This window comes from Portunus trituberculatus, chromosome 17 (genome assembly GCF_017591435.1).
Source record: "Portunus trituberculatus isolate SZX2019 chromosome 17, ASM1759143v1, whole genome shotgun sequence".
Classification (NCBI taxonomy): domain Eukaryota; kingdom Metazoa; phylum Arthropoda; class Malacostraca; order Decapoda; family Portunidae; genus Portunus; species Portunus trituberculatus.
The window spans coordinates 12,073,396-12,095,895 of record NC_059271.1 but is presented as its reverse complement, the minus strand read 5'-3'; the positions used below and the strand labels follow the sequence as shown (position 1 = coordinate 12,095,895).

Here is a 22,500-nt window from a genome sequence, read left to right as displayed (position 1 = left end):
AGTGAAAATGAAGATGAATATGGAAAGAAACAGGACGTGATGAAAACCTGTTAATGGCTATGAAAATAGAACAAAGACAATTACAAGGATTGAGAAAAGAAAAAAGGGGGGGAAATAGATGATGAGATGGAGAGGAGGAAGAGAAGTTGAGGAAAAATGAGACAAACGTGACTATTAGGAGGAGGACTAAAGGAGGATGAGAACAATGACAAGTATGAGAAAAGGAAAAGAAGGAAGAGAAGTAAAGAAGAGAAATATGTAGCAAAAGAAAAGAAAGAAGACAATTAGAATGAGGAAGAAGTGGAAAGAAGAAGAATATAAAGATATGCAAAGGAAAAAAAAGAAGACAACAAACAGGAACAGACAGTTTTATCACTTGCCTGTTGTTTGATGATGAAGAAAATTGAAGTTTTTAAACAGGATATATTGCTAAGACAGGAAGGCTGGGTGAGTAGAGAAGGAAGAAAGAGAGGAAGAGGAAGGGGAAAAGGAAGAGGAAGAGGAGACACCTGTCCAACTTAAACTGCGATGCCAAGAGCAGTTTAAGTTTTCCTTCCTCAACAAACTGAAGAACCGCCACCACAGCCGCCGCCGTCACCACCATCACCACCACCACCACCACCACCACCGCGTTACACACTTCAGGAAAAAAAATGAGAGTGGCTTCAGTGACGTGTGAAAGAGCAGCGGGCGGCTTCATCCTGGCCCTCACGGCATCACCAGTCCATTTTCCCCCCGAATGGTTGTATAAGGGCGACTTTTCCCTGCCATTGGTTCGTTATTATGTCCCTATATTCGCTTTTAATGAACTTGAGAACTTGTGATCAGTATCGTGTGTCTGTAAGTTTGTGTGTGTGTGTGTGTGTGTGTGTGTGTGTGTGTGTGTGTGTGTGTGTGTGACTGTTCTCCGCACCACCACTACGTCCAAAGCTCTAGGTGAAGTGACACGGGATTTTTCATTTTATTTTTTTTTTTTAATGATTTAAATGACATATCAATAAAAATTTTGCATTATCAACTGGAAAGACACTTTGAGAACCTGTTTTTTCCTTTCCGTGGCCTTAAAAAATAGACATGCTGAGAGAATAGGATTTCTTAATAATGGCAATGTACAGATAGACGGTGAGACAGGCAGACATACACTACAGCAATAAGATATATATCATATGTTTGTGTATGCAGTGTGTGGTAAAATTCACCCTAATATATGAATGGAATGGATAAGTTTTGATTATGAAACTTTCATCATAAGACTCGCAAAGTTTCAGTGTTCGAATGATGCGGATGTTCCCAGCGAGGATCAGATAGAGGAAACATTTGTAGGAGTAAGGAGAAATGAAAACTTAAGCGACACACACACACACACACACACACACACACACACACACACACACACACACACACACACACACACACACACACACACAGAGAGAGAGAGAGAGAGAGAGAGAGAGAGAGAGAGAGAGAGAGAGAGAGAGAGAGAGAGAGAGAGAGAGAGAGAGAATAAACAATCATGAAAATTACGCAGCAGTAACGCAACACACCGGAAGGCAATACAACGCGCCACTTTCAGTAGTTTATTGAAATACCTTTGTGCCGAAACTCTACAAACGCGGGGCCACCACCTTCATCGCCACAATCACTACCACAACCACAGCGCTAACACATTCCGCGACAACCAACCTCAAGTGTCACGTTCCTCGCCTGGTAAACGAACAAGGCGAAATGTAGATAGTTGAGCTGAAGGGTTGCCGCGGTGGCCACTGGTTCCAGTGCTGCCTAAGAGATAGAGGTGGGATGGTGTGATAGTGTGAGGGTGATGAAGCTCAGATTGTCTGGCGTGTTGAGGGATGCAGTGCTGGAAGACTTAAGAGAAACGTAAAGAAAGTCAGGCTTGTTATTGTTATTCCTTCACACGTGCTGTGTTATGCAAGTCAGGTGTACGTACTGTTTGAAGTACCTGAAGTCTTCAAGATGAGACTATTTTGGTTATTCTACGTCTTACCTTGATTACTTTTCATAAAGTCTAGTAGATCTTAACAGTGGTTATCATGTGATTTCCTGATTCTCTTTGTAGAATACCAAATATTTTGCACCTATGAGAAATCAACAGTGAGGAGGTATTTGTCGTATCTACTGTAATTTGAGAAATAGTGCTCGCGAATGTTCAGAACATTCAAAACAGTACTTACAAAGGATATCAACCCCAAGTCAACACTCATGACCAAAGCAACTTTCTGACTTCTAATGCTTCACCCACGAGTTTTCTGGCTTTCTACAACGAACTAGAAAATTAGTAATCACGTAATATGACGTCATTACAATAATATAAGTGAAGAGGAAAGCATTAATACTAACACAGAGAGGCACACTGTTATTCATTTAAACCTTGTGGAGGCACACATAACACTCGTCAAATATTTGGCTACCACATGCACAGTTAGAAGGCAACAACAAGGACTTCATGGTGATGGGATCGGTAAGGGCAGCTTAGCGGTGGACTATACTAAATCACTAGTCGCAAGGTGAAAAATGAGGGCGTAATAAAACATGTCACATTATATACCTACACTCATCGAAAACTGTCAAGAAAACGCTAGCTTCTTAGTCGATTATGTTTACGTTGAGTCTTGCCACATTACTGTATCGATCAGGGAGTAAGTGGAGGGTGAGGAGAGAGACAGAAAAAATCCAATTCCTGGAGAAAATACACCTGAGTTATGGGAAGCCTGACTGTTAGCAGGTGTCAGGAGAACGTCAGCTCACTACTGGATTATGTCCACAGTGCGCCCTTTGTACCCTTTCTCGAGAGTTAAGTGGCTGTGACGTTTTGTTGTCTTTTTATTTCAGTTCAGACAGTTTGCGTCATCTTTCATCTTCTTCCTCCTTCTCCTTCTCCTGCTCTTATTTCTCCTCTTCCTTTTTCCTACTCATTCTCCTTCTCCTTCTCTTATTTCTCCTCTTCCTCTCTTCTTAGTTATTTTTGTTATTCATTTAAAGGGAAAGTGAAATTTGATGATGAAGAGAGAGAGAGATAGAGAGAGAGAGAGAGAGAGAGAGAGAGAGAGAGAGAGAGAGAGAGAGAGAGAGAGAGAGAGAGAGAGAGAGAGAGAGAGAGAGAGAGAGAGAGAGAGAGAGAGAGAGAGAGAGAGAGAGAGATCCAGATTCAGATTCAGATTCTTTATTTTCCACCAAGGTGGTTATTACACTGATTACACTAATGATATAGACATGGTAATATATATGATATAATAAATATGGTAACAACCATGACAAACATACACATTATGTAAATGTATACATGATTGCAGCATTATGATAATGCCAATTCAATAAAATCATAAAAAGTGAGTAACTATACTGTACACTATAAAACATTCACACTATAAAACTTCCAGAATCTATCTAGTTATACATATTATGTTAAAAGAAATTTCTTGAGCTTTGCCTTAAAAGTGGGGAGTGTAGGTGCCTGTGTGATGGAGGGTGGGAGAGTGTTCCACAATTTGGAGACCTGTACAGCTGTACACCTGTCCCCCGTGTGTGTGTTTGTACGTGGCACACACAGCTGCTGACTCCGTCTAGTTTTACCATTAGTAATGGCTCGTCTACATTTAAAAGATAAAAACCAGTCAGGATAAAAGCCTCTTAAAACTTTAAATGCAATTACGCCTACGTCAAACAAACACTTCTGATTTATCCTTAGCCATTCCAGTTCCCTGAAGACTGGGGATATATGGTCGTACTTCTTGACGCCTCCAAAAGCCACCCTTGCTGCAAAGTTCTGTAATTTCTGTACATCAGACATCAGCTTATCATTAGTAGTCCCCCATATCTTTATGCAATAATCTATTAGGCTTAAAACAAGTGTCTGTATAATAATAATTCTATTATGTCTGTCAAGCTTGTCACTTATTCTGCTGATATATATTAAAATACCCATTACTTTTTTATTAACTTCACTGATGTGGACGTCAAACAGCATATATCGATCCATATAGACTCCCAAGTTTTTCACATGGTTACTTGGGTAGATTTTGTCACCATTAAAATTTATTGTTGTGTTGGGTGGAATGTTGGACAACAGCTGACGATTTCCTATAAATATACATTGAGTTTTACTGGAATTGATCATCAATCCATTCTCAAGAAAATATCGTCTACATTTAATAAGAGTGTCCTCTGTATCTTTGATGAGATGATCAAGTTTATCAACATTGTTAGAATGTAAAAACTGAGTATCATCAGCATATTGCACAATGAAACATTTGACATGTGAAGACATATCATTGACATAAATGCCAAATAAAATTGGACCAAGTATAGAGCCTTGTGGGACCCCATAGTTGATAATGTTCTTTTTTGATATAATATTTTCGATTCGATTCGATTCGAGAGAGAGAGAGAGAGAGAGAGAGAGAGAGAGAGAGAGAGAGAGAGAGAGAGAGAGAGAGAGAAAGAGAATAACATCCAGGTTTTCAGTTACATAAAGCACAAACAACATTCTTCTTCTCTTCCTCCTCCTCTTCTTCCTCCCACCACGGACCAGTCACAGCTAGCAGCCTTGGCATCCTCAAAGGTGAATGGCTGGCATTCTTAATATATTAGTGGATACTTGTGTGACCTTCAGCGAAAAAAATATAGAATGTGTCACGGTCTCTCTCTCTCTCTCTCTCTCTCTCTCTCTCTCTCTCTCTCTCTCTCTCTCTCTCTCTAAGAAGAGTCATCGAAGCAAGTTATCTTCTTCTCATTGACTTACTCACTCAGCCATTTTCTCACTCACTTACTTCCTCACTCACTCACTCACTCAGTCACTCATTCACTCACTCACTCACTCACTCACTCTAAATATCTGCTATGTAATCATGAAGTCTCTGCACTCTTTTATTTACTTTACTCACGCACCTTTCTCACCCACCCTTCCATCCACACACACACACACACACACACACACACACACACACACACACACACACACACACACACACACACACACACACACACACACACACACACACACATCTTTCCTCACCCACAGTACGACATTTCTTCACAATATTTTCATTCACTTTCCTTCGCTTGTTTATTGCCATGCATACGTCTTTGTTTACGTTGCCACCCGTGGATTGTTATGTGGATTTGTGTGTGTGTGTGTGTGTGTGTGTGTGTGTGTGTGTGTGTGTGTGTGTGTGTGTGTGTATTTTAGGATGTAAATAAAGATCGAAGAAATGAAAAAAAATAATTGCAAAATGATGATCGAATTGAGTATCTAAACAATCAAACCGTACCATACTTACCCTAACAAAACTACACCTAATCCAAACCATCTGTATTAATCCTAACCTAACCTAATCCATATTAAGATAACGTATCACAGCTAATGTAACCTGGTCTAGTCTTCTTTAGTATCGCTGCTTTAATACCAATGTGATTTGAACAAAATAGGATGACTGCTCATTAAACAACAAATGTATATCTCTCTCGTTTTGTACAACCTATTCTACAGCGCTGACTTGAAACAGCTCTCGACTTAAGTTATAGGGAAGCTCTCTCTCTCTCTCTCTCTCTCTCTCTCTCTCTCTCTCTCTCTCTCTCTCTCTCTCTCTCTCTCTCTCTTTCAAGGTGTGGCCGAGCAGAGATCTCTGTTTCGCTGCCTAGCTGCTGCCATTGAGGATATTGAGTGCTGGACGTCCCACTAAAGCTGGTGCCTCGTTGTAAACCTGCAGGCCTTTCTGTTAACTGATCCCACTGGCTTGATTTGTTCCCTCCTCCTCCGCGCCCTAGCACTCCTGTTGCTCTCACTCGTGCTCTTCGTTCCCTTACTGCTCTTCTTCCTCTTGCTTATACTCCTGCTTCTCCTTTTCTTCTTTGCCCTTTCCCCGGCCCTCCACTTCACACACCCTTATGTTCCTCCTTCTCCTCTTCCACCTCCTTTTCCTGCTTCTCTTCCTCCTCTCTTTCCTTGACTTGTGTGCAGTTCTCTTTCCCGGTTTCTCCACCACCACTAACACAAGCAACAGCATGAACCATAAAAAACAATAAACAAAATAGTAATAACAATAACAACAACAACAATCATGCTCCACCACACAAATCACTGTCCACCCAATCTCTACATAGCACATTTCTTTCTGGCTTTCATTCCACTTCAAAGTCTCCACCTTCCCCGTTTTCGTTGTCCTCCTTCTCCTCCTCTTCCTCTTCCCCCTCCTTCTCCTCCTCCTTTTTTTAATTACTCAGGGAAGTGTCTTTGTATCAGAGAATGGAGCTATTTTTGATTCGGGGATGGCTCATTTAAACCTGGAGGATGAGAAGGAGGAGGAGGAGGAGGAGGAACACAGATTATTCTTTTGATTTTCTTCCAGATCTTTCTCTTTGGCTGTTACTTTTTCCTCGTCCTCCACTACTACCACCACCACTACCCTGTCCCTTTCTATCCCTTTCCTTTTCATCTTCCTTGTGTTCTCCTTCTTCCTACATCTTCTACATGGTTGTGAGAATCATTAAGAGAACCTGCACTGAAGCTGTAGGAAGAAGAGAAAGAGGAGGAGGAAGAGATGGGGGGAAATGTGACCTAATATGAGGCTTGGTCCAGAGAAAGGTCAACACGAATCTCTCATTAACATAGAGCAGGTCAGGCCCAAGGCAAGGAAAGGAGCGTTGTTTGGCGATGTTAACAATGAAGAACAATAGTAAAGGGAAATAGATGACGCAAGGAGGCACTGTATACCGTAGATGAAGAGATGGATGAGGAAGGGATGTTTTCGGGCTAGAGATGACAGGAGGTGGAGAGAAGTGGCTGAGGATAGAATGTTCAGTTGATGGCATAGATAGGATGGATGGATACAAGAGAAAGGGAATCTGATAGGATAAGGAAGGGATGTTTTTGGGCTTTTGATGATGGAAGGAAATAGAGAGAGGAGAGATGGGTGATGGTATGACGTTCAGGTGATGGTATATATTTGGAAAGGACGGATGAGAACAAAAGTTGTTAATGGATGTGTGATGGCTTACGTGGGTGTTTCAGGGATGGATTAGTTAAATACGTTTATGTTTACATGGATAGATAATAATTTAATTTTTGTACTTTGACCTCCAGTTACACAGAAAGATGAGTGATGTTTTTCTAGGTTAACGTTTTGTTCTTTACGTGAATAGATAACTAAGGAAAAAAAGTGAATGAACAGAGAGATAGTACTTTGTGTGGATAAAAATGATGAAAATGTGGATTATTAGGATAATGGAAAGGATTACCATAGGAGATTATTATGGACTAAATAGATAGAATGTTTGTTAAGTATAGTAAAGATCGATGGTTGCTGACATATTAGTTGTAGATGTTTACCATAATAATTTTGAATTAAGTTCGGATCAAGAAAAAAATACTCTTCATTTTATTCTTTCGAGAGTAACAATAACAACAATAACAAATAGAAAAGAAGAAAAATAGAAAAAAAGAAGAATACAAAATGGTAAAGACACGAATACCACGTGCAGAAAGGAGAATTAATAAGAAAGAATAAAGATAGCAAACAATAGGAAAAGAAAAAGAAGGAATGACAAAAATACTTAAATAAGAAGACGACTATGGAAATAACGCTAAAGGCGATCAAAGCACCGTACAAAGGGATCATAAAGCAGAAGTAATCAAGACGAGAAAAGCTTTGTCGTGTACTCATTCAACACTCTTCACCAGCCTCACCATCCCTTCATCCCCATCCTCGCCCTCTTCACCACCTCACCAACTCACCACCTCCTCACATGCTTACGTAGCACCGTCATCACATCATCTTTCTCACCACCTCACCACCTCACTACCTACCTCCTCACATGCTTACGTTGCCCCCTCACCCCCTCGCCCTCCTCACCGCCTCACCCCTTCGTCGCGCCCCCAAGCACGCCGAGGCACAAACTTAAAGGGCACTTCCCAGAACACAGGGAAATTACTCTTAAAGGAGGAATATAAAAGAGCGGGGGAAGTACTCCAAAGCGTTACTAAGAGAGAGAGAGAGAGAGAGAGAGAGAGAGAGAGAGTCTAATCCCAAAGGTAATATAGCAATCCAACTCCTTCCTTCTTCATTCCTTTCTTCCTTTAACATCTTCCTCCACATGAAAAAAAGTTTTCTTCCTTTCTCTTCCTATTCCTCCTCCTCTTCCTCTTCCTCTCCCTCTTCCTCTTCCTCCTATTCTTGCTCTTCATCATAATAAGACAAATACTTCAGGACAAAATATTCCTGTGTCACTCCTACTGCTGCTACTCTTCCTCCTTTCCTCCTCCCTCCTCCTCACCTACTCACTGTCACTCCCTCTAGTGGTGCTTCACTCAACTAGTGAGGCTCTCTCCTTGCCCTTATTGCTGCCACCTCTCCTCCTCCTCCATCTCCTCCTCCTCCTCCTCCTCCTCCTCCTCTTCCTCCTCTTTGTATTCTTCTACGATTCTTATCTTTTTAATTTATTTTTAACGTGTAGGCTTGCTGACTTCTTGTAGCTTCACTTTTCTTCTTCTTCTTCTTCTTCTTCTTCTTTTTTCTTCTTCTTCTTCTTCTTCTTCTTCTTCTTCTTCTTCTTCTTCTTCTTCTTCTTCTTCTTCTTCTTCCTCTCTTTCTTCTGCTGCTTTTTCTTCTTCATTCTAAATTTTTTTTTAATAAATATATGCACTATTTGTTAGTAGCAGTTTGTCACATTTCCTACTAAAAGTGTGTGTATGTTTGTTCGTGTGTGTGTGTGTGTGTGTGTGTGTGTGTGTGTGTGTGTGTGTGTGTGTGTGTGTGTGTGTGTGTTTTCAAGGCCTATATAACATTGCTAATCTCCGGTGCAACTTACTGGCCTGATTAGCACTGATGGGGAGAGGATGTAGATGGAGTAATGGAAGAGAGAGAGAGAGAGAGAGAGAGAGAGAGAGAGAGAGAGAGAGAGAGAGAGAGAGGAGACTAATAGTGGCTCGCAGAGAGTAGGCGTGTTTGCAAGTGCGTGAATTGAGAGAGAGGAGTGAGCGGTTGTGTGGGAAGAAGGGAAGGAAATTGAAGAAAGGGGAAGAGAATAGGAAGGTTAAGCAGATCGAAGGCTATAAAAGCTAAACCTAATTATTTATTCCCTCCAAAAAATAGTGTAGGTATAAATAAAAATATGGCTTTAATTAGAGTTTCAAATTTAGTTTTCGTAATATTTTGGTATTTTGATCCTTAAATTGTTGAGGACACAGCAAGGTGAGAAAAATATATGTATAATCAGGAATTTTTTTTTTTCCTATAATATTCGTGATAAAGAAATATATAGTTCTTCTCAGTCATTTCTCTCTTTTTTCATTTTTTATTTATTATTCTCCCTCATTCTTCCTTCCTCTGATGTCTTTGTTTTATATTTATCTCGCTTTAATTCATATCTCTTCCATTTTCATTCTCTTCCCTCCACCCTTCGTCTTTCTTCCATTTTTCTATTTTATTTTTTCCCTTTTGCTCACACCTATCTCGTTTCTCTCTCTATCTCTTTTTCCTTCTTTCTTTTTCTTCCGACGTGATTCTCTCTCTCTCTCTCTCTCTCTCTCTCTCTCTCTCTCTCTCTCTCTCTCTCTCTCTCTCTCTCTCTCTCTCTCTCACGCACATACACAAAGGTCGATTATCTTTACTTTAGTCTGACCTTTAAAATGATCATCCATTTTCTTTTTTTTCTCCTGACTAGCAAAAATCATATTTCTTATTGAGCTTTGCAAGGAATTGTGAAGCATTGAGTTGCATTTTATCTCTCTGCGTGCCAATCTTTTGAATGTCAGCGACGGTTTCTCAGTCTTTCACTGTTACAGGACAAGAGGTCTGTATTTCAAAGCAGTTTTCCCTCTCATAGGATACTAATCAGGAGGTACAGTGATGATCTTTTTATTTTCTATTCTCTTTGCATTGATACATGATGCTATCCACATAACCACCAGGATTAAATAAAAGATTACCACTGAGTCTCATATGAGTGTTGTCGAAGATGATTTTTTGTTATATATTTTTTTCGCTTATTAGTACATCATCATTCTTAAATTACCACTAGATTCTGAACAAAAAAGAGGAAATGCCATTGACCCGTATAAGGAATATTCATGAAGGCGATCGAAATAATCAATCAAGTTTCATAATTTTTATTTTTATTTTCCTCGTTATTGGTTCATCGTCTTCGCTAATGATTCACGTAAGGACTATTTGCAAAGGCCATATTGACAGTCAAGTTTTCATGGATTTTTTTTTTTTTTTGTCCTCTTCGCTGGTACACACAATCCTTCAAAGTTATCATTCAGAATCATAAAACAACACCCTTAATCTCTCCATTAAATTTCAATAAAGCCCAGTAAAAGATATTCAGGTGTTCAAGATTGCGGTCCAGAAAATCTGTCTATTATACATTTTTCAACAATATATTTAGATTTTTGTTGTGTATTTCTAATTATAGAAATGAGTGTAGGTTGTTCATACGCGCCGCAAGACCGGTCTCTCTCTCTCTCTCTCTCTCTCTCTCTCTCTCTCTCTCTCTCTCATGCAGCAAAAACCTGTCCAACTGCTCCGTTTAAGTTCAGAGGCTGACGGAGAGGAAGGGAAGTAGGAAGGGATCCGAGAGAGAGAGAGGGAGGGAAGAAGGAATCAGAGGAAAACAGAGAAGGAAGTTAAGAAAGAAGAGGAAGTAATGACGCGTGAGCGATTTTGTAAACATAGGAAGTGGAATACAGATGAAAATATTGCGAATATTACGTCAACAAGGAGAAGGGAGGAAGAGGAGAGATAACAAGGAAGGAAAATAAAAGTAGGCAATAAGGATATATATATATATATATATATATATATATATATATATATATATATATATATATATATATATATATATATATATATATATATATAATGCAAGACTTAACGCTCAAGAAGAAGGTGAAACGATTACAAAACGGATGACGAAACCAGGATGATAAGTAAAGGATGAGAGAGAGAGAGAGAGAGAGAGAGAGAGAGAGAGAGAGAGAGAGAGAGAGAGAGAGAGAGAGAGAGACGAACGCATAGGAAAGGAAATGAGAGAAAGGAAATTGTTTTGCAGAGAAAATAGCTAATTACAATCTGGCGGAAACTGAAATAATACAAAAGTAAATGAAAAAGTTGTGATGATTTTTTATATAGTTTTTGTTTTTTTGAAAAAGGGAAATGACACACACACACACACACACACACACACAAGCCAGAGGACCTTGGTTCGATTCCCCGGCCGGGTGGAGATATTTGGGTGTGTCCCCTTTCACATATAGCCCCTGTTCACCTAGCAGTGAGTAGGTACGGGATGTAAATCGAGGAGTTGTGACCTTGTTTTCCCGGTGTGTGGTGTATGCCTGGTCTCAGGCCTATCCGAAGATCGGAAATAATGAGCTCTGAGCTTGTTCCGTAGGGTAACGTCTGGCTGTCTCGTCAGAGACTGCAGCAGATCAAACAGTGAAACACACACACACACACACACACACACACACACACACACACACACACACACACATACACAACTATATATTAGTGACATTATAACACTACTTTACTCTTATCCTGTGAACTACTAGCAATATTTTTTTCTTCTACTACTACTACTACTACTACTACTATGGTCACAAAGACACTGGCACAGGACATGCCTTGTGTAGTGTTATCGTCTTTGTTTGGTATACTCTCGGACAACCAGTGACGCATGTCCGGCCTGCGACGCGCATATCCAAGCTTTGAATGATTGACTGTGACGGGTGTTCGTGTTGTTTTTATCTGGGGTCGGGGGAGGGGAGAAGGGAAAGGAATAATGGATGACATGTAATAGGAAAATGTATTTGTTTGAGCGACTGTTTTAGTGTGTGTGTGTGTGTGTGTGTGTGTGTGTGTGTGTGTGTGTGTTCTCTCTCTCTGACACACCAAACTTATGAACTTTCGTGACACAGTAACAAGTAAGTTTCATAACTACACATTGTTTTCTTCACAATTAACTTCACATTCTCAATATAAAAAAAATCTTAGTCATACATTCATATTTTGCTCTATAAAACGTAAAATCTCGACTTATTCTTTCAGTTCCTCCCCTCAATTTCCTGATAAGACTGTGTAATTTAACTTGTAAATACGAATTGTCTGAATGACCAGGAATTTTTTTGCAATTATTTTTCTTCTGGAGGTGATACAGATTGACAGATAAATGCACATGTTATATCATTTAAAGTTAAAGTTGGTATAGAAGGAAGCGATCGCCTTGTCATGAGTATATTACATCGACGGTTCTATTACTTCTTGTTACTCATGCATCTTATCTTTTTTTTCTGTTCTTCCAATATAGTACTGAGAATTGATTGATTGTGTTAATTTCTTGCTATCATTTTTGTCCTTTTTTTCTCGTTTCTCCTTCGTCTGTCTCCATCTCTTATTTACTGACGAGGCGGTGCATGGGGGACGGCTGACCAGACACGGCATAGCTACTACTGACAGACGCTGTTCACTTGCTGACTCTGAATGATATAGGTTCCCGTCTGTGTAAGGAAGAGGCGCTGATGCAAGGACGCGTGCTTTTAATATCTGAACTAAGCATAGCCTGGTTGTTTACGTTCTATTGGTAACTATTGCTTTTATCTTTTCATCTCTATTGTTATCTTTTCCATTTTTCTTTCCCAAGTTAATTCCTTTGTTCATTTATTATTTTTTCTTACCTATTCGTTAATTTGTCTATGTTTGTTTATGTCTAATGTTTATTCATCTACTCACTTTATCTGTTCATTTATTTAACATTAGATTTATTGAGATATTGAATAACTTGATACTATTCACTTATATGTCCTTTCATTCATCCATTCACTCATCTTTATTCCTCTATTGGTCCCTTTACCAATTCAGCCTTACTGTATCGGAATCTGAATGATTTATAAGCATTTTTCCCCTTGTTTGCCTTCTCATTCAGTCGCACAGTCTTGTTCTATAATTCAGTCCAATAAACACTAATTTCTTTCGACTTATTTATTTGCCTATTATTTTAACCACTATCTTCACACATCCATTTGTTTCCCTCTTTCATTTAATCATAAAATAGCGAGCTATATAAGCCACTCTAATAAGCACCTGTGTTTTTCTTCCCATCCTCCGTTACCTTACAAGCCCACTTACAATTCTTAACCTGTTTACCGCCCATGCTTGCTTACTGTAACCTCGCATTCGCTTCATTCACGTCACTGCCCCACCTTTTCTATATACAGCCCTGGCAACCTAAAACAAGCCTCTGGTGACGTGAGTGTGTTGCCATCACGACTTTACAATACCCTACTGCCACCCTCCCCTCTCCTCAAGCTGTACCTGCCTCTCATTATGACACAGCACAGCTGCCTCCTTCCTCCTCCGTGTTATTGTGATCTTGCGCCACTAGTCAAAGCTGTGACATTCTTTTTTAAGTTAGGTTGCAGTTAATTTTTCCCTAAGGCCTAAGCTGTATTTATAAAATTTTCCCAGTGTTATCTGTTAACAGGTGAGTTTTTGTTACTTTGAGATTTTTCCAATGCAGGTTTATTTATCATTACTCTAGTGATAGTTTCTTTTTATTTCCATGTTGCATCATCATTACGAAAATCCCTCATGATCACATGAGTGTATGATTTATTTATTTTTTTTTAAGAACACTGCTACAACGGATTTCAGAAGCTGTTCTAATTTTCTGGAGTATCTGATTATGTAATTGTTGGATCACTATGATTGCCACAATTTGCTTCACATCTTCCGCTAATATTTGTCAGCATAGTGCGTCATCAGAAGGGCGTAAATAAAGCATATACTCTTGATACTTGAAAGGAAATAACGAAATGAAACGACAGGAATCGGATAGGGATAGCGTGACGTCATTTGACGTCAATCCCCATGCACCACCAACACCCTCTCTCTGTCATGGAAACACCACTGGTGCATGCTGTATTCCTAAGATATATAGATATTTGTCTTTTTTTTATATATATTTGAGTGACATTACGTGAAAATAAAGGTAAGAGTAGAGTGATGCTGAGCGTGATAACAGCCGTGGATGATGACAGTAAGATATTTTGGTGATAGTGAGCAGTTTGAGATCTGAATTTTTTTTTTTTTTTTTTTTTTTTTTTGTGTGTGTGTGTGTGTGTGTGTGTGTGTGTGTGTGTGTGTGTGTGTGATAGGCTTACGGCTGCAGTCCATTGTACTCGAACGTACATAATACGTCATTGTCCTCTTGGCTGCAGGAATAGATTTGCACTCGGCTCTTCTCCCAGTATGCCATGGAGAGAGCAGACAACAGGCTGACATACCCATTCAAAGTGATTATCTGCCGGTTGCCTGCCTTCTTTATAGAATACAGGAAGAAAAGCCGGATAACAAATCTGTTCCTGCAGCCACAGGTACAATGACGTACCATGTATGCCATATTGCGCAGCCTTGAAGCCACTGTCGTACACATCTGAGTTTATTGGGCTGCAGCTGTAAGTTCCTTATTTAAAATAAACTATTTCCAGTTACTTAAGGTAGTCAAGTGTTTTTATGGTTCTGATGATAGTTTAATAAAGTCACTGCATTATCACTGGAAAAAATACCCATGGGTACACGACTACTTGCCTTTGTAACCTTTGAAAACCGTTCTTATGCAATAAGAAACGTTTGAAAATATGATTCCTAATGTAATGGTGAACAGACAATCAATTCCCGGATTCTGTGTTCCTCTGCGGCCTTGGAAATGTCCACTTCAGGGAGTGGAACTTCTCAAAACATAATTCCCAGTGTATTGGTAATTAAACGTACATATAATTGGTCCCAGCATGTCTCTGTGAATTCCGAAAATAATTGTGGTGAGAAAAAGGACTATTAAAGAATATGAGCCAGGTCTAAATTCTGCGCCGTACTTCTACTACATTCAAGAGCCTCCAGGTGAAGCTAAACTGTTTTTAACGTTTATTGTATTGTTCTAGAGGAAGGTTAACAATATTTCTTCATTATTAACAGGAAAAACGGTCTTTAAAGTCCGATTTATAATTTCTGTGGCATTTGAAAATGGTCGTGGTAATAGAACAAATCGCTTCAGAATAGAGAGCATATAATTATAGATAGATAGATAGATAAAACGTAAATATATATGTATCATCCTGCCGCCCCTCACCTGCTGTATGCTGATTGGCCTGCAGCACAATACATGTCTCCCGCCCTGAGGGAAACGTCTGGAGATGAGCTATGATAATATATAAACAAAGAACAAAGTGGATGATTAAAGTTGTGTAATATTCATGAGAGAGAGAGAGAGAGAGAGAGAGAGAGAGAGAGATTGGTTGGGGAAAAGGGAGTCGTATAGGTGAAAAGACATCATTTAATGCCTTTTGACAATGTAAATGTCATTCAAAATATATTTACATTGCCAAGTTACTTACACACAGAGAGAGAGAGAGAGAGAGAGAGAGAGAGAGAGCAGAAACATTAATCGGCGCGACGTGTTTTCCGAGCTTGACGCAGGAGCAGAGTGCGCACATGTTGCAGCGCGCTGCCAGACGTAGAGCGAAGGACAAGCCGGGAGCCAACATTACACCTTGCGGTTCATCTAGCTGCTGCTGCTGCTGCTGTTGTTGTACTCGCAGTCACTGCCTCCCTGCTCACCCTCCCTCCCCCATCCCTTAGCCTTCCAGCGCAGGCCACCTCAGTCTGTCCCGAGCCTCGAACTCAGTAGTGCATCACGTTTACTCTCTTGGTGGATTTGAAGAACAAAATCGAGTGAGTCATTGTGATTTCCCGGAAGGTTCAGTGCAGCTCAGTGGTTCGTTAAGTTGACTGTTTGTGCTGTGGTGCAGAAGAGTCATCGCATGCTCTAGTGTATTAGTGAAGCAGTACCGAAGCGAGTGATGGTTTTGATTCAGTGTGCTTTGTGGATTTATTTATATATTTATATATTAGAGGTGAAGAGATGAGTTAACAAGTTGACTCATGCTCCTCTTCTAGTGTTCTCTTCCCATCCACCCCAGTCCTGCTTTTTTTTTCCCCTCGGCGTCCTGTTCCCAAAAGTGTCTCCATCCCCACCTTACTACCGACTTTTGTAAGTACGTAAATGATTATTGAGTATTAATTATATGATTTATGACATGTTTAATGAGAGAGAGAGAGAGAGAGAGAGAGAGAGAGAGAGAGAGAGAGAGAGAGAGAGAGAGATTCATAATGGGAAGTTTAAACACAAACAAAAAGGTTAACCAGAACGCATATATTTTTATTATAATGTAAAACGCGCGCCGCTGCTCACTCTCTCATAAGTGGCCTGTTATTTGTTTTTATCATTATTGTTATTTTAAACTATCATAGATCCGCCCTGTGTTTGTGTGTGTGTGTGTGTGTCATGTGGAAGGAAAGATTAATGTACCAAGATCCTGTTTCTCACGTCTCTCTCTCTCTCTCTCTCTCTCTCTCTCTCTCTCTCTCTCTCTCTCTCTCTCTCTCTCTCATTATTGTTATCATGATTATTATTCTATTATTATTATTATTATTATTATTATTGTTGTTGTTGTTGTTTATTATTATTATTATTATTATTATTTACATTTTCATCTTTATCATTGGCGTCGTCATTGTTGCCGTCAATATGTACAGGGATTGTATTGTAGTCAGGTAAATTAATGGACGTGCAGGCAATCAAAAACAGTGACTGGAGGAGATTGTAGATGAGGAAGGTGGCTTGTACTGCTTCCTCTTCCTCCTCTTCTTTAATACATTGTAATTTTCCTTCTCGTTGTAATAGTTTTTTTTTGCACCTGTTCTTGTTCTTCGTTTTCTTCGTCGTCGTTGTTGTCGTTCTCCTCCTCCTCCTCCTCCTCCTCCTCCTCCTCCTCGTCATTATTATTAAAGTCTAACTAAACTTCATAATATAACAAACCACAAACTTAATTCATATCTGTAATCCACACACCTGTTCTTTACACACCTGAACTCCACACATGACCACGACAACGTCAAACACTGCCACCACCGCCACCACCTTCACCACCACGACCACCACCACCACGACTACCGCCACCAACATCACCACCACCGACCACACTTCCGTCACTGTCCCATCGATTTGTCTAAGGTGAATTATCTAAGGTGTTGTCCCCCCATCACGTTAGCGTCGCCCTGACAGACACGAGACTTAGGCACAATACAACAGTAGAGAGAGAGAGAGAGAGAGAGAGAGAGAGAGAGAGAGAGAGTAATATATCGCTTCTCTAAATATTTAATTAAAAATGTGAAGAAAAGTTAAAAGAAAGAGGAATTCTTACAATTTACCTAAGTTTACTAATACCGGAAATAAATAAACACCTTTTTGGAAACTTTCGTGTGTGTGTGTGTGTGTGTGTGTGTGTGTGTGTGTGTGTGTGTTTTAATAGTTGGAGTTTTCCGTGTCTTATTTACAACGTGTCATATTAGAGTAACGTAAGTGTGTCTGGGTGTGTGACATTTACTGAGAGAGAGAGAGAGAGAGAGAGAGAGAGAGAGAGAAGGATGTATTCTGAAGTAACGTCCTTTTCTGCATTCTCTAGCCTTTTGTAATATCCTGCCACGTGTTCCATTTCGTTTCTTTGCTGAGTTTTAACTTTCTTACTTTCTTTTTTATTGTTTGTTTTTATACTTATGTTACACTTTTGGTTGAAATTTCATTTTTTTCTCAAGGGACTTTATTACTTTTTTGTTCTGTATATTCTACCCTATTCGTTTCCAGTTGTATTGAATCCTAAACAATTTTACCCTATGTCTTCTCAAATACTTCCACATCCCTTCACTCTTTTAATTGACGTCTTTACCTATTCTATCCAATCCTACAAAATTGTATCATATTTTTCGTATCCTATCTTTACATATCTTTTATTGGTGTCCACAGCAATCCATTTCAGTCTAATTCCATTATAGTCTATTCACGTCCTACCTCTTTATAATCTTTCTAGCACAATAAGTTGTCCTATCCACTAATATAGTCTGTTTGCTATTCTCGACATTCTACTTCCAGCTGCTCAGGCACCGCCATATATCTTATTGAATCCTACAAGTATATCCTATCATATCCTAATATCCTATAGGTACCTCTGTTTTATCTTTTCTTTCACCTTTAACTATCCTATCCAGTTGCAGTCCATCTTTTTCTTTTCCTTCTTTTCTTTTTCTTCTTATTATTATCATTCTTATTCTTATTCATTTTTCTCTGTTTCCTTTGATTCAGTGTTTGGCGCCATGTACGAATATCCTCCAGTTGCTTCCCCCATTGTTTTTACACCAACGTATGCATAATTCTCCCACATTGTATACTTCTTCTTTAATTCCTGATGTCCCCTCGACCACTCCACACCATCTATTCATACCTTAACCTCCTCTATTTTCTATTCTAAATACACCATCACTCATCACAGAAACCACACACCATTCCTCTCTCCCACCCGTCACACAGGACCGAGCACTCACCCACCAACCCACAACACAGCCCAGTCATGCACTCGAGCCTGCCAGCGTCGCGCACCGTTACCTCTCGGGGCCTTTAGCGCGATGATTTTTGCCGTTCAGCTAAAATATGTCTAGTCTCGGCCGTGAGGTGAAGAGGGGAAAAAGAGAAAACGGAGTATTAAAAACACCTTGTCAATGTGTGTGTGTGTGTGTGTGTGTGTGTGTGTGTGTGTGTGTGTGTGTGTGTGTGTGTGTGTGTGTGTGTCCTTGGACTAAGGTAGAGAAACTGAGCAACGACAAGGAGGAGAAAGAGTGAGAGGGACGAGCAGCAGGCGGTAAGAGCGTGAGTTGGGAGATGAGAAGGCACTAAAGGAAGAAAGGGAAGTGCAAGTTTATGGGGAGACTCTCGTAAACGATGTGAAGGGAAGGCCAGCGGCGAAAGTGGCCCGCGTGTTGGATGAAAGGAGAGGATCATAAGGAGGGGAGCGCGGGAGTGAGATGTACGAATGGAATGGAAGCCAATGAAAGAAGAGAAAAGTAAAAGGATATACTATACTGCAAAGGAGAGAGAGAGAGAGAGAGAGAGAGAGAGAGAGAGAGAGAGAGAGAGAGAGAGAGATAATGAACATAATTTGATATGTAGGAATGGAATGGAAGCGAATGAAAGAGAGAAAGAGTAAGATGACATATAATACTGCAGAGAGAGAGAGAGAGAGAGAGAGAGAGAGAGAGAGAGAGAGAGAAATACAGTACATACAGTATGAAATATGATAATGCAAATATGGATGGAAAATAACACGAAACAATAGAAAGGAAGAAAGTATTAAAATATCATACACTAATAGAAAGAAAAAAACGATAAATAAGCTAAGAACAGTGAAGTAGGTAAAATAAAACCCGAGAGGAGTGATAATGATAATCTGAAGAGAAGCTAAGAAGGGTGGGGAACGAGAAATGAAGAAATGAAGCAGGAGACATCGTAGAGTGAAAAAAAATGAAGTGAGACAAGAGGATAGAATGGAATGATAGGGAGAAACGGAGACGAGAAATGGGATAAGGAGTAGAGAGAACAGAATGAATGAAGGAATAAAAAAAGGAAAGGGGATAAATACTAGACGTAAACGGAATGAAAAGAGAAACGAGAGAAAAATGTAAAAAGAATGAAAGAAGAAGAATGATATAGAAGAGCATAAGAATAAAAAACTATGTAAGGAGAGGTAAAAGAATGGAGAGATGAGGAAGAGGATAGGGAGTAGAGACAATGGAAAGGAAAGGGCATATAAAGTCGAGAGAAAAGAGGAGAGAAAGAGTAAACATGAGAAAGGAAATAAAGAGTAAAAGAAATGGGAGAATGGAGGAATGGGTAGAAGGAAGGGATAGAGAGTAGAGATAATAATAAGAGAGAAAGAGAGAGAAAGGGATAGAAGTATGTTGAAGGATGAGTCAGAGGTACAATGAAGGATAGGTCTCGTGTGAAGCCTAACATAACAGAGACAGGAAGTTTGGTATGAACAATGAAGGAAAAACGGCCACGTGGATAAGAAGATAATGACGGTGGGAGAGGACAGGAGGTAGAGGAAGGGAAATGAGAGCGTAGTGATGTGACAGCGAACTTTTGAAATATTGCATGCCCTTGTATATAGACGCTATTCTTTTCTTCTTTTTCTTTACCAGTATTTTCGTCTCTATATTGAAGCCAGGTAAAAAAAATGATGGGAAAAGTCCTTGAGTGTTTTTCCCTCTCTTACAAGTAACAATGGAGTGTATCAGTAAAAGTTAAATGCTTTCCTTGATCTCAGAGAAGGAAGAGAAAAAAAAAGAAAAGTCATTAACTTTCTTTTTTTTCTTCCATAAGTAACAATGGAATACATTTATAAGACGAAGTTTCCAGAACGTGCAAGTGTCGTATTGTGTTCCATGACGCAACGGCTCAGCACTCTATCACTATAACCTCACAATCATCACCATCAGCAAGAATACCAGTCATCAATCCAATCTTACAACTTCAGCTACATCACGATCAAAAATAGTATGAGTGAACATGCTAATTTTGGCTTCTCGCTGAAAGTCCCACATCACCAACACTATCAGAAGAATTACCACACAACGGTACTGCTCACTGTAATCTTAAAACCATTACCATTAGGAACAGTAACAGGGAATATGTTAACTTTGGCTTTTGCCACCGTCAACAGCAGTAACAGTGAATAATATAATTTTGGCTTTTCTCACTGTAATTATCTCATCACTAACATCAGTGACAATGAATATAATCTTGTTTCACTACAACTTTATCATTATCACCACCAACAACAGCAATGTCTGGCATCCTTTGGCTTCCCTCGCAGCATCCTTCGCCAATCCTCAAGTTCAATATCCTGTGATGCTAATGACCCTTAAAGCACGTCCTTGTCACGGCCCTGGAGGGAGTTACGTGGAGATGAAGGACGCTGAGGAGGAGGAGGAGGAAGAAGAGGGAAGGAAGAGGGTAATGGGGGAGTAGAAGTGGAGGATGCTAAGAATATATCAGGTAATATCACCGAGCCCTTGAAGCTGTGACCTTTTCCTCCCAATGTTACAAGTGTCAATCATCACCTGTCACTCGCATCACTTTCTCGCCACACCTGTATAATTTATTCACAGGTCCACGGTCTCCATGTTTACCCAGTTGCCCTTTTAACATGTGCTTGCTATATACCTACCTACTTTTCTCAATATGCTTACTACATATTTACCTGCTTTACTCATTTATCGTTATTGTGCCTGTAAAGTTTGTGCTTATAAAGAGACTAGCCAAACATTAATGCATACATAAGAAATATTATGTACTGATTTTATTGGCTATGAATAAATGTTTAAAACTTCCCTGCATGCCTCTATTTATTAACAGGTTTGTGGCTTCCCTGTTTACCTGTCTGCATTTATCTTTTTGTATATAGCTTGCTTTATACTTGACTGATTTGCTCGACAGATTTCACCTTGAACATATGCATTGTTAACAAGTTTATGACCTTACTGTTTACCTGCTTGCCTTTACCTTTAAATGGTATATATAATTTTACCTTCTTTTGTAAAGGCCTTTATCGTTTTCTTATTTCATGAAAAGAAAAGATAATATGATATTTATTTCATTTTCATTCGTGTATCGTCTATTTTAGAAGTAGCAACAATACCATTTTTCCTATTTAAGTTCTGAAAAGCCTGTCATGACTTCTACCAATTATCCTTAGAACGATTAGAAAAAATAACCCCCTTATTTGTAATTTTCCATTGGTCTATACATAAAGCGAGTGGAAGAAAACACTTCAGTTTCCCTTCATTGCCTTACAAAATATTCATTCGGCTAGCCACATGAATAATACCGTGACCGCAGCCTTCATTTTTTGTGATTGGTGTATTTTATGTAAGAACTCTGACAGAGAACAACAAAACTGAAACTATAAAATACAAACACTAAAGCTGCAATTCCCTAAAGAGTACGGCTCAAAAACACCCCTCATACAAAAAAAAAAAAAGCTAGACCATCCGAAAAACGGCCCTGCAAAAAAAAACAGCCAAAACATCCCAAAATCATCCTAAGGGACTCTTAATCAGCAGAAAAAAAAAAATCAACCATAATCAGTATAAAACTACCCCCACAAACAGCATAACAGCAAGACCAAAGTAGCATTATGAAATATCTTGAAAGTGTTGGTCATGCTTCACTTAACAGGTGGATCCTGGTTGGGTATGTGACTGAGTGGATGGGGACTAGTGGACTGGTGGGAAACTGGGGTGCTTCTCCACCGAGTTATGATGAACAGTTTAGTGACGTGAAGGTGAAAGATTGGTATACGCCCTTTTGGCCTCACCTGGTTTGCCTTGGACTTGTGTGTGTGTGTGTGTGTGTGTGTGTGTGTGTGTGTGTGTCAAGGTGAAGGTGAGTTGGATGTTGGGGCGCAGGGTGGGCTGGAGGAAGGGAGAGGTGAGGCAGGAAGCAGTCAACACGAAGGTTAAACTTGAGAACGCCTGAAGTGTTGCATAATTCATTAGTGATTTGCTAGATTTTGCCCACGAGGTATGTGTGTGT

At 39.6% G+C, this 22,500-nt stretch overlaps 1 protein-coding gene across 21 annotated transcripts in view; it reads left to right on the top strand.

Annotated features, from left to right (window-relative positions):
• The window catches only part of LOC123505138 (sodium/potassium/calcium exchanger Nckx30C-like), a 406,837-nt gene that overhangs the window by 10,623 nt on the left and 373,714 nt on the right, over positions 1-22,500 (top strand). For 3 of the 21 annotated variants that reach the window (XM_045256248.1, XM_045256245.1, XM_045256244.1), the window contains exon 1: positions 15,551-16,065. The exons of 5 other annotated variants lie outside the window; for them this stretch is intronic. The gene's annotated coding sequence lies outside the window, so the exon portion shown is untranslated. Of the gene's footprint in view, positions 1-15,549; positions 16,070-20,747; positions 20,962-22,500 lie in introns of those variants that run through there. 13 more of the 21 variants (XM_045256253.1, XM_045256246.1, XM_045256243.1 and 10 more) reach the window with 9 other exon arrangements.